This window comes from Rhamphochromis sp. 'chilingali', assembly GCF_963969265.1.
Source record: "Rhamphochromis sp. 'chilingali' genome assembly, chromosome: 14".
NCBI lineage: Eukaryota > Metazoa > Chordata > Actinopteri > Cichliformes > Cichlidae > Rhamphochromis > Rhamphochromis sp. 'chilingali'.
This window is the reverse complement of record NC_137941.1, coordinates 24,172,934-24,186,046: the sequence shown is the minus strand read 5'-3', so window position 1 is coordinate 24,186,046 and position 13,113 is coordinate 24,172,934.

Genomic DNA, 13,113 nt, shown 5'->3' with positions numbered 1-13,113 from the left:
GTTCATCTTTGTTCACATACAGTACAATGACTGGTAATGGTAAACAGCTCAGGGTAAAATTCGTTTTATAACGGCATTAAATCACAACATTTTCCTAAGTAACTCCCGATGCATCTTTCAGTATATATAGAATACTATAATGAAATTTTGAAGGTAAAAAATATTACACACTACTCAACCCTAATTCAATCAAAATATCCCTTAATCACATCCCAGGAAGATTAACATTTACTATAATAGCCTGATGGCTTTTAATCTAGCATTAACTTTAGGTCACAGTCCGGATTTTTCATTTTTATGTTCTTTGCTTAAAACAGCAAACAGTCTAAAATAACAAAACACTACTTTGTTCTTTCATTAATAGAAAGTTATTATTATTATTATTATGAACATATTTTGTGGTCTAGAGGGGGCTTTAGACTTCTAGTCTTTGCACAAAACATTCAGAGACATGGAAGAAGAAACAGAGAGAGACAAAGACAAAATAACATGGAGCCACTGCAGCCAATTTGCCATATACAAAGGCAGATGGGAGAGAAAACAGAATTAATTTGACAGTGAATAAGTGACAGTCATTCTCATCCTTTAGTGCTGCACTTTCTTCTCTTCTCCTATAGCATCCCAAGTCACTCTGCTCACTAATTGCACAGTGGACATCTCTGAACACATTGGGGAATTTCACCCACGATCTGGCACAGATTAACAGTCCCACTATGCTTTGTTGCTGCTTTATTTGCATGATAATTAGTTGGTGGCAGTGAGTGCTCTAATTTATTTATTATTTCACAAATATAGGTACACAGGGAGCCGGCAAGAGTGAGCTAGAGAAGGCGCGAGAGAGGAAAATAGAACAATGTGCATTAATTAAAGCGATTAAAGGATTGACTGAACTTTGCCTTGATGTGTTTATTCAATTAATAAGCAAAGTGGCAGATGACTGTTTGACTTTTATAACAATTAACTGTATCGTTTTTGTTAATTTAGGCTCATTCATCTTACACTCGTCCTCTTTAGCCATTAGAGATCAATCTTAACCCATTTCCCAGAAGAAAATTTCCTGTCTTCACTTCCAAAACAGTGTTGCTAAAAATCTATGCATGAGTCTAACACTTTAGTCTTAAAAAAGCTAATTAGTTTGAAAGATTTTCTTTGATTGACGCAGATCTTGTCTTCTAAAACGTGTTAAAAATGCAATGCTAACACTTTATATTAAAGTTCTCATTAGAAGCATTAGTTCCTGGGTAATAAAGATGTAGAAGATTATACATAAAGGGTTTTTTTTAATGGTTTTTACTCATTTTATAGTAAATGCATAAAGCATGTGCTAATCTTAATAAAGAAACAATAAAGATCAGTGAAGGTTTAACAATGACTTAACAGGCATCTCATGAAACTATAGAGGGGCTTTATTACCTAATAATTAATGTTAATATAATGAAGTATTTCTATTTGTAATTTCCTCGTATCAACTGCCTTCATGAAGTCATCAAAGTAAAGAAAAGAAAAAGAAAAAAAAAGACATTTCTGACATTATTTATAAAAGTCCAACGGCATGTTTCAACTTACAAGTTAATAAATAAATGCAACATCATCCATATTAGAGGGGCAGTGGGGGCCTCTGTAAGACATCACTAAATGTGCTAAAAGGTTTATGGGCACTCATTAAAGTCTGTCCTGGTTTCATTTGTTTTCTTCAACTTCTTGTTGTCTTGTCAAGGGGACACTGGCCAGTGCCATATCCCTCCTCTTCTTCAACACCTTCTAAAGGCCTCTCTTAGGATTGGTCAGACATTGGGGAGATGGAGCAGTTTGAGTTGAGTGCTTGCTAAATCAAAAGCCCCTCTTTATTCTGTGCCTCTGTATCCACCTTATTCCCACTGCATTATCCAGAGGTACAAAGGGAACCATCTATTTCTCTGATAGAAGCCAATAGTCGGTAAGAGGTTTGATTTGAGTGTTGAGGATGCTATTTGCCTAGAGAAAGCCCGAGGATGAGGGCTGATCGCACTGGCAATAGAATCGGGCTGTCAGCTGGCATCTAGCGATAATTGCTTCCCATGGCAGGACCCCGTCGGCCGGGAGAAGAAGAGCACAGTGTGGGGAGTCAACGCGGGAATCCATTTCACCACAGCCCTGTCCTAATTGTTTTGCAAGCGTGAGCATACTTGTTGCCAGTCTGCGTGAGGGCCAAGCTCTGATTGACACCCACTGACCAGAGAGACCGGGGGATGTAGGGAGAGAGGAAGAGGGTTTGGAAGGCCTTGAGTATCGCCACGATTGTCACTCAAAGATACAAAGAAGAGAGTAGGTGACGGAGAGGTGAAGGCGAAAGTAGAGGGTTGAAGAGTGGGGCAGGGGCGAGAGAGGGCATTCATTACTGTATCATCGTTTTCTGATTGTTTCCTTTTTCATTATTTATCCTTTCATAATCCAGCCTTCTCCCAGGTGCACGATCATTTACACAAGTCAATAAAGCAGTAACCCTGAAAACAGGCCTCAGTGCCGAATGTAACGATTTTTTTCAGCGCTATAATCTACAGGGGCAAATGTATATTTCATCTGCTTTAAGCTGCGAGAGGATTATTGATTAGTAATTGATAAAATCATCTCTTAGCGTACACACAACTGCTTGTCTGCTTTATCAAAGACTTCCTTAGCACTGGCTGTAATTACCATACCCTCTATAGCTCAATTTGATGTGGGAAAACGGTTCCTGTGCGAGACAGCTTATATCTATGTGGCGAATGCACCCACAGAACTTATCACTCACTGTCCAAAGCTAATACCGCCCCGTGTCAAGCACAAAATTGGATTTAAGGACAGGAAAGTTACGTAGGTCCGCCTGCTGTCAGCAGGTCCCAGAGCCCCTCTTGCGTGTCACTTCAGCGCTCGGTGAACATGCTAAATCCTAAAGAGGCTAAAGCACCATCACAGGCTATATGTAGCCACGGGCAAATCTCCAATGACACTTTCTATTCCCCATATACCCCACAACTTTGGGCAAAGAGGCCTGAATATATCTAAGCAGAAGCAGCATGTTGTATCAGGAACAGGAAGTCAGTGGAAATCCCGACCCTGTCACACTGATGTCCTATTATCTGTCAGGCAGAAAGGGCAGTCTGAATAGGACATATACGCCCTCAATGATAAACAACAACAACAAAGAGCTGACATTAATGCTTTTTTATTTTTTAAATACAAACCCTTCAAATAAGAAGGTCATAGTGATAAACACAGTTTTATAGTGATATTTTATCACTATGGTGTGTTTAGTGGAAGTCGGGGTTCTGTTCATCGGACATGTAATTGGTGCTGTAACGGTGCTGTTTAGAGACTGTTCAGGGTCAAGGGTGAGAGATTACTCTGAAATATTTTTCCCGAGTAGAAATGGCTGCCTCAGTTGTCAGCCATAGCCGGCTCACTGCTTAGCCTTGAGGCATTCAAATTGACAGGTCTCATTATGTCTGAACTCCCAATATTCCCCTTCGTATTCCACGGCCTGTCAGTCTCCACCTGCCTGTCCATCTCGCCGCTGCATCACCTAAGCACCCACTCACTGACAACCACGATCTCCTCCCAAGGTTTTAGACTGGGAACAAGCAGGGGAGCGGTAGTGTGTGTGTGTCCGGTGGGGGGGGGGGGGGGGGGGTGTGTGTGTAAGAGTGTGTGTGTGTAGGCAGTGGCAGGATTTCTAGAAAGGGCCCAGCTTTCTGCTGACAATCTGACAGGGGTCCTGTTGTAAACAAACTGCAGAAACCGGCGCGATCTAACCTATAGCATTGTGCTGCAAATTAGAAGAGGACTCACACCACGCATGCAAGCACACATACAAGCCCCTACACAGGTGCATACACATATAAGCATGCATACACACACACACACACACGTGCACCTAAGCATGATGGCACCTTAGTAGAATCTTAAGTACCTTATGCAAGCTGTATGTTTGTTGGGGAGGCACAGGCAGAGTACTGATGAGTGGCTCATTATGGCAACACCCAGCTACACACTGGGTATCGCATAATCAAAGCCTGGGGGTACGTATTAATTATCCTTTTGAATAGTGATGAAATTTTAAAAAGCTTCTCCTTAAGGCTCACATCACGGATAGATGAAACAAAGCGCAGCACAGCTTGCGCGCTGAGGCTCACATGTGTTTTTACATCTGTTCAGGATATTTCAATTTGATGCTCAACAAGCTGAGACTGAGATTAAAGGATAATAATGTGTCATCCTCCATACAAGCAACTCTTCCAAAGCGAGTAATAGCACATCAGCAGCCAGCCAGGCAAGCAGGCAGCTCAGCTCAGCTTCTGGAGGAAAGCTAGCTAACAGCCATCACAGGCGAAGTCGATCCAGACACGCATGTGTCTCCTGCTTGTCTCCAGTCAAGGTTACTGAGGCGCTGTCTCCCTCTTTCCCCTCACACATACCAGTTGACTGGGAAAATAGAATACCCTATTAAAGCAGAAAGGGGCGGGGTGGGAGAGATGTATTGAGATTTGCTTGAAAGAAATATTTATGAGCTGATTTTTTTTTTAAACACAGTGTTGTCTTTAGTGAACATGTTTAAAGATTTTTTTCCATCATCTATAATGTATATCGATGGGATTTATCAAGGAAAAGGGGCTAGTTACAGTTTGTACGTGTGAATCCCGGATAATGACGGTAAAGCGCATTCTGAACATGTGCTCTGCCGGAGAGGTGTGACTGCTCGACACGGCTGTGGACTCGTGATGTGGAGGTGCTGTGAGCATGGGCGATATTATTCAGTTATGTTGGGTTTTGTTTAGCATTTTTTTTGCAGATTCTCTTTGTGACTGTCAGATAGATACAACCACAGCAGAAAAGACATTTAAGTTATGGGGAAACAATATATAAAACAGGAAATTGCTTCACCGCTGCATCACCAACAATCCAAATTTGCTGCCAAGTTGTGTGAGAAGCAGCTGATTGACACACGCTGGACAAAGGAAACAGGGATTGGAAGAATTGTGGTTATTAAGTCCTTAAACTGTAACAGAGAAGAAGAAGGGCTGATAGGAAGGACCGTGATTCAGTTGAACCCTTGCTGTAATAATCTATCTTTATGTCTGGTAAATGAATTTGATATCATTTTGAGGGGATAGATTTTTAACACTGACAGTTAATATCACAGCATTTATATAACCAACATATTTGAGCGATTTAGTACTGCGCTCTCTGATGACATCATCATGTTTTTGTTTTTTTTCCCTTCTCCACACATTACAAAGCTCCTTCACAGCCGCAGGAGATATTATTCAGCTGTCTTCATCATCTAAGGAGCTCTCTGAGTGTCCAGTTGATTACAGTCTAATTCAATTCCCAACCAGGGGCCTAGCCCTACAGTACATGTACCCCAGGGGTATTACTGCAGTTTCCAGGGGCTCTATGTGAAGACTGCAGAGTAGCTCAAATATTTCCCTTTTTTCAAATTGAAATTAGGGATTAAAAAATTTATACATCAACATATGCACAGTATTACGGAAAAATAAGATGAGTAAACACTTTAGAAAGTTAGCCAAAAGCTAACTTAAATAGCTATATTCATGAAAGTGTAAACAGTAATGGGCAAACAGCTGAAATAATCTGTGAAAAGAGTAACAGACTAAATAGATGGATGGATAACTTGCTTAATTAAACAAACAAACAAACAAACAAACAAACAAACAAACAAACAAACAAAAAAATTGACAAATTCTTAAAAGATTTGGCAAATGTAAACTTAATACATGGTTGAAATATGTGTGAATATTAATGGATAAACTCCTGAAACTGAAAGCTTCAGGGACTTTGCATGCAGCTTACATTAGAGCAACACAAACAGTGATTCAGTTATATGACAAACAAATGTATGACTAATCCTGTTAAATCAATTCAGTTAACGCATTTGGAACATGGCAGGTTAATTGCATTTGTCCGTCTATACTGTGACAACATTACCCACCTGTTTTGTGCTAAAAGTCTGCCTGCTTTTGTGAGCTTTTTAGAGAAACTTGGGGTTTTTTTCCCCTAGAAGATGAAATATGGAACTGCTTTTGCAGATGAGGAGCATCTAAAGTCGAAGAGCCAGCTTTCATGACAACACGCATCAGACTTTCTTTGGTTCAGCAGTGCAACGTTTGTCTGGATGTCTCCTTCTATGACCAGAGTGGATGATCTAATAGCCTGCTGCTGCAGATACACCCTCGGTGACGACAGCATGGGTGAGCAGGTGAGGTCAAAGCCAATTGTCACTAATAGGAGCGAGATCAGCCGAGGCACTAGCAACTGTGCAGAAACTCTAACCTTATTATTTACAAAGCTGTATCTCGAACCTTATCAGTCTCAAACGGAGGTTTGCCTTCAGCGCGCACGGCTCAGCAGATTATCACAGTCAAAAAAAAAAAAAAAAACTGAAGAAGAGAAGAGAAAACAAGCTATACTGTAGCTGTCAAAATGTTCATCCTGTCTGAGTTTCTCCTTTACAAGTGCCTCACTATATGTAAACACAAGCACACACCCACACAAAGACACACATCCAAATAAACAACCGCAAAAAAGTGCACGCCTACTTGCGCACACGCACTGCATTTTTTTTTCCAGTCAAGGATGTTGGAAAACCTGTCAGACTCTCACAAAGAAAAGCAAATTTATTTATTTATTTGAGTTCAGAGTAATTACCGGCATTACCGCCGTGCTTGGCTGTGACATCTCTTTATAAAATCAGGTGTCAGAGTGCGCCAAGTAGAGACGTGCCAGGGAGGAAATGTGACTCTTTTCCTCTTCTAATCTCTAATCAAATTAAATAGGTGAACACTTTTTCCTCCTCCCTCTCTCTATCTCCCACTCTCTCTCTCTCTCCCTCCTCCTCCCATCACATGAGATGGGAGCAGATAAGCTTTGCCTGTAACTGCCAAGTGTACATCTAGATACTATGAAAAATTCTACTTGTCAGCACTTCCATAATTTTTTGGTCCTGAGGAATTTTTCAATATGACTGCATGAGTACACATAGCAGCAGCTCAAGGAAAACACCAGAGCCAAGAATCCAATTGAAGGTATTTGTTTCCATTTCCGGCTATTTGGCAAAGATGAGACTAGATAAATATGTTATTCATTCCCGCCGAACACAGTGGCTTCTGAGGAAATATGTTACTCCTGCCTCTTTTCTTTGACTCTAAATAATTGAACAGAGAGAAAGGAAGGCCTCTGCAGGGTTCATATTGAGTTTTTTTTTTTACTGACTTTCCCCACATCTGTTCCTACTAGCTCTCTTCCTTTAACGCATGCACACAGACAACCAAAGCTTCGCACACATACAGATCAGATGCCTTACACGGCTGTCTGAAACTCACTGCTTTGAGCTTTTGACAAAAATAAGCAGGATAAAGCTGAGTGCAGGTACAATATGGTCAGACTCCGCTGGGTTTGCAGATGCTTACGCTCCTCCTTTAGCATGAGCACACCACCAGGCGCCCCAGGGCCCTGACAGAAAAGATATGACACATTTGAAAAAAACTAGAAGAGGGGAATGAAAACAACTTCCCCCATGAAGAAGAAGAAGAAGGCAAAAACAAAAAAAGCTTGTGTTTTACATCTCTCTCACAACGACAGCTTCAGGGACAGTTTATGTGCAAGAGACAAAGACACTTTGACACTGTCAGCTTCTGTCACTGAAGCTACCAACGGTTGCTGGCGAGGAGCTGCTGCAGCAAAGCAGCAGCTCCTCGCCTTGTGTTGATCAGCGGGCGTGTGTGAGAGGCTGGGAGATGGCTGGGTCTTTTGTGTGTGACTTGATGTCTAGAGGCCTTTATGATAATGAATGTTAGGTCTTCCCCCACTAAAACATATCAATAAATAAAACATAGGAACTCCTCCATTGTGGCTGATTCACACACGGAAGGAGGCACAGGCCTCTTTTTAGCTTACTGCCGCTTTAAGGGAGTGTAGCTTAGCTGTGATACAAATACACCATCATGAACACTTAAGATGAACAATCCACCTGAGACTAAGAAAGCAGCCCTTTAAACCACGGTGAAGGAGAACTATACATAATTAAGAGAGGAAAGTGTAAAGATGTAATTGGTACATTGTTGATAATCTTGATTACCATTATTAAGTAGTTTTTAAAGATACATGACTCTGAGCCATATTTAGAGGACCTAACTTATTAATCAGGCAGCTGTTTGCAGTAGCTCTTCAGAGAAATGCAGAAGAGATACAGTAATTACTGCAAGTGCCTATGAAGAGAAAATGTATTGTCGTTTTATGCTAAGTTAAAAACCTATAAAGGAAACTGAGCCGATATGGTCGGCATTTAAACAAAACATTTAAGAGAATCTAAAAAGATGCAGACAGCAAGAATTAGCGCAGTCAAACCACTTTTTAAATCACTCGCTACATGAAACAAAAGTAAGAAATGACAGTAACACAATGGTGCAAACAAAGTTCCCCTTTGTGTCTTTGGTTTTTGTGTTTTTCTGCTCTGACTGCAGAGGTCATGTTGCAGGTCTTACCCTCAGGTTTGAGGTTCCCTCACAGGTGCTGTCTGCCATCTAGGCCGAGCTCACCCCCAGCCATTCCCAGGCTCTTGTGGGTTCTTCAAACACTTCTTGGGGGAAAAAAAACTCCACTCGAATGAAAAAAAATTAAACATTGATTAGCTAGCAAACATCAGTAGAAATTTATTTTCAGAGGCTGAACAGGTGTGAAAGGTTAAAAAAAAAAAGGGGGGGGGGGGGGGGGGGCGGAAAACAAGAGAGAAAGTGCTTGAAATTGATTGATTGAAATGGGATGCTTTTATTTTTTAAAAACAAACAACATATTAGAGAACAAATGACTGTCATAATTTGTATTTGAGTCTTACTGGTCAATCAACATTATAAATAGAAAATTAGATTGGTAGTGAAAATTTGTAACTCTGGTGTGTGACAGATCAGAGAACAGATGGCTCTTCATAAAACTGAAGGGAAACAGCGTTTGAAGTAATAGACTTAACTAATGCCAGGAGTATCATAGAAAAGGAAGGCATGTTTTCTTTTGAGCGAGAACATACAAAATGTTTACAGTGTAAACGTGTTAGAGTGCCACATGTGAATGGATGAAGACACACAGTGCAGTTCATGTATCACGCACTATATACCCCCACAAACCAGGGCCTCACTGTGTGGAACAGAACCTATGTGGTATCCAGCTTTTGTGATTATGCTTGTTATCATAGTCATACTGCCCTCCATTGGTTAAAGCTCATATTACAAAAACCATGCAGAGGGTAAAGTCGGTGGGGAAATTTCAACTTCAGAACAGTTCAGGATTGTTATTTTATCATTTAAAATTGATCACAATCTTGAAAGAGTTCATCAGCAGTTTCTCAAGATCAGCTATGATTTTAGAGTCAATGTACATGATGGAGGTACTACTGGAGGCGCGCTCCATCCGAGATATCGTCATCTTATTTATCATTTTATACAATCACGGTTCAGTAATGCTGCAGTATAAGTTAGTTAGGATGAGACACTGAAGATTTGGCTTCATAGATGATGCATAGCTGAATGCAGTTTTCACTAAAAGCGTTACTTCTGAATGTGTTCAAGCACTTTTGCTGTTCTTTTCTATGTATTTTGCACATTGAGGGGAAAAGGAGACCAGAGAAAAAGTGGTTGCGCATACATTGGATATTTTTAAATTTGTTACTTAAAAAAACCTTAAAAGACAAAGCAAATTTACTTACCAAAGCAAATTTTGAAATAATTTTAAATGCCCTACGCCCACAGAGTATTTGGAGAGATGTATTTTCCACATTGCTCCCCATTAGTATCACAAATTCTTAGACTTATGTTGCACTCGCAGCCGAGGAGCTACCGCAGTGTCATGCGAGTGCTTCCCATAACACTGCACAGCAAGATGAGTGAATTTACAAAGTGATTCAGCGATTCTGCTGAATGGACGATTCTTGTTGGCTTTTAGGGGGGATATATTTGGGTTCGATTTAGCGTGCTACAGATGTGACTGAGCAGTTTCATAAACTAGAGAACAAGAAGCTCAGTGTCTTAAAAGGTCCTACACACCCATGGTGCTCTAACACACTATCTGACTGGACCCGCCGTTGCTTTGTTGCCCCTGTTTAGCATCTTTATGATTCCACTTGGTGCATGTGGTCATAGACTGATGACTTACCAGCTTTCCCAGCCCAGCACTGTACACCTTCAGCCTGAGCAGAAGTGAAAACAGCGTTTGAAGTCTGTGTGACAAGTAACAGAAGGCGTGAAACCAAATTTACTTTACAAAGCTGCAAAGAAAAATGATTTCATTCGTGCTTAACTCATTCTGTTCAAGTTTAAAAATGGCTCAAGTTTTCTTAAAGCTCCTCACATGTGAAAACAGGCTCATAGCATTTAGTAGTGGCGTTTACAGGAAATGTGGTGCTGATTTAATAGCACATCTGGCACGAGGCAGAGGAAGGCAGCATTATATACCATACAGTAGTTTAATTTGTTAATAGCTCATATGGCAAACACTTAACTTTTAAATGATAACCTCACGTTTAAAAGGTGCTGGAGCTGTTTAACGTCTTTAAGTCGCCACATGCACGTGAAGTACATTACAAGTGAACAATAGATTAAAATTTGGTTCGACACACACTGATGATACCTCACTTTCTTGCTCTGGCATATTTATAGGTGACCTTATAATGCGACTACTGACTCACATAATGTGTGATCATGATATGCTGTTTATGACCCACGTGTTTAGTACCCAGCTGTTGCTTAAAAGGCACTCTTAATACTTTGCTATTGTAACTATTTGTCCGTGTAGATCACTGAATTTTCTTTTGAATTACAAGGAGAAATATGAAGAATGACTCTCATGGTGGTTGTAATAAAAAGTCAGATCATCACGAGGTTTATTACCAGATTATTCTGCATCATATTCACATCGCATACAGTATACACATGATTTAAGGCGATCAGCAAAAACTGCTAAATCGTAATAAACAGTAGACTGCTACAAACCACATTATAACCCTGAACACAGCTCTCATGAAGCGACGATGAAATGAACGAGTGAATTGTTAACTTCAGCATGAGGTTTACTGGTGAAAAAGTTTGACTTTGTGTAGCTGTCAGAGGCCTGACTAGAATAATGAGTACCTAACGTCTGGGAGGCAGGCCGAAGGTAGCTGATTTAAGAAACTGGTCATGTTTAGGATATTGCCATGATTGAAACCAGATGGTACTGAGAAAACACACACTTTTCATTTTTCATTACGCACTCGTTTGGGTGAAAGTCCTGAAGATATTATGTCGTCTCTTTTGAAGATGAGTCATAAAACCATGTCACACTGGCTGCGATGAGTTCCTCAGTGGATTCTGTAAGAACAGTTTCAGGACTGAGGTTTCTGCAAGTTATCTAAAGCTCTGTCAACAAACTAATAGACTCTGATGAAAAAGAATGCTCATTGAATCCGGCTAAAGCTCACTATCCTCATTCACTGACTTGCCAAAGAACTTACAGTTGAAAATATATCAGGGGGGAAAAAGGGGGTTAAAACCATCTACACCCATGCAATGTTTTATGCCTGTGCACATACAGCCACAGTCCCCGAGGGCCCGGGAGATGGTTTGGCAGGGGATCACGAAGAACAGGTCAACATAAAGAGCGAGGGAAGGCGAGGCAAGGCAGACGGAAGAGTCAAAAGAAAGCCGGTGAAGTCTTTGAATCCAGTGGAATTCCTCTCCTCCTCCGTGGCTCCTCTGGGAGGCGTCAGGAGCCTGTGGAGAGAGCGAGGTAAGACGGGGCCTGTCAGGAACAAAGCTCCAAATTCACATGATATGTTTAGCTAAAAGGGTGAAAGAGAAATGAATCAAAGCTTGGCGGGATCAAAGAAACGCAACAATAAAGTCAAGGCGGTTGCCATGGGACCAGCAGGAGATGCATATCATTTATAAGTTGTTCTTCGGCTCTGTCAGATGTGGAGGGAATTGATTGTTATTGTTTGGAGGATGAACTGCTGCTGGAGGGGGTTAAGAGCAAGGGTCATCATCACACAGCGAGAGGAATATATCTTCTCACTTTTAAACAGCAGCCGCCTGTGATCAGTGTCAGAGGCCAGCGCAGAAGCACCTTCAACTTGTGATGAGACAGACACAAAGACAACTTTGTCAACCCCATAAATATCTTATCGCCACAAACCATTGATAGGCTAAACATTTGTTTTGCATCTTACTCTGTCAGAGGTTATAATCACTGTTAGTGTTTGAATTGGAAATCAAATAGACTTAAGCTGTTAACTGGAGACTTTCATTTTTATGCATGCATTACTGTCCTTTTCAAACAAAGAATGCTAATCCTTTAAAACTTTGTAAAGGAATATGGAGCCCCCCCCCCCCCCCCCCCCCCCACCCAGATTTGCGAGTTTTTAGGGGATAATTTACCTTAATTACAAAAACAAGATTCTCTAGCAACACCAACACATTGATGAGTGATTCAGTTTTGTATCCTAAACTTAAATGGTTTAAACTTTACAGTCGATGCGGTGCTTCCTATATGAGTTTTGACACTAACTATAAACCAAAGGGCTCTGGTTTCAGTCTAGAAACCTTCATTGAATCTTGACAATCTGTAATAAAGACATAAGGAAAAAAAATCCAGAAACTACAATATGATCCGGTAGTACAAAAAATGTATAATTTATTGAACTGAAATTATTTACGGCCTATTTAGTTGATCATCAAAATCAAAATATGTCAAAACCATGGCAGATTTTTTAAAAGAGAAACTAAACGGGCTGTATACCTCTAGAGATAAGAGAGGGAAATTCTGTTTGTTCTTGTTATTTGGTTGGGTCTAAAGCCTCGAAGACAAAGGCAACGTAAAATAACTCGGGTCTACCTGAGAACCCAAGAGCACAAAACAAAACTTATAAAAGAAAAACAAATCAAAGAGTTTCACTATTGCAAGGGATAAACAATGAAGGGTGAAAATGGATAGAGAAAGGTTAGACATAGTAATGTTAAGAAAAATCACCTAATAAATCAAAATGTTGCTGTATTATTGGAGTCAAGTTGTTTTTAAGTATAAATAATATGAATTTCATAACAAGTAGCTTAT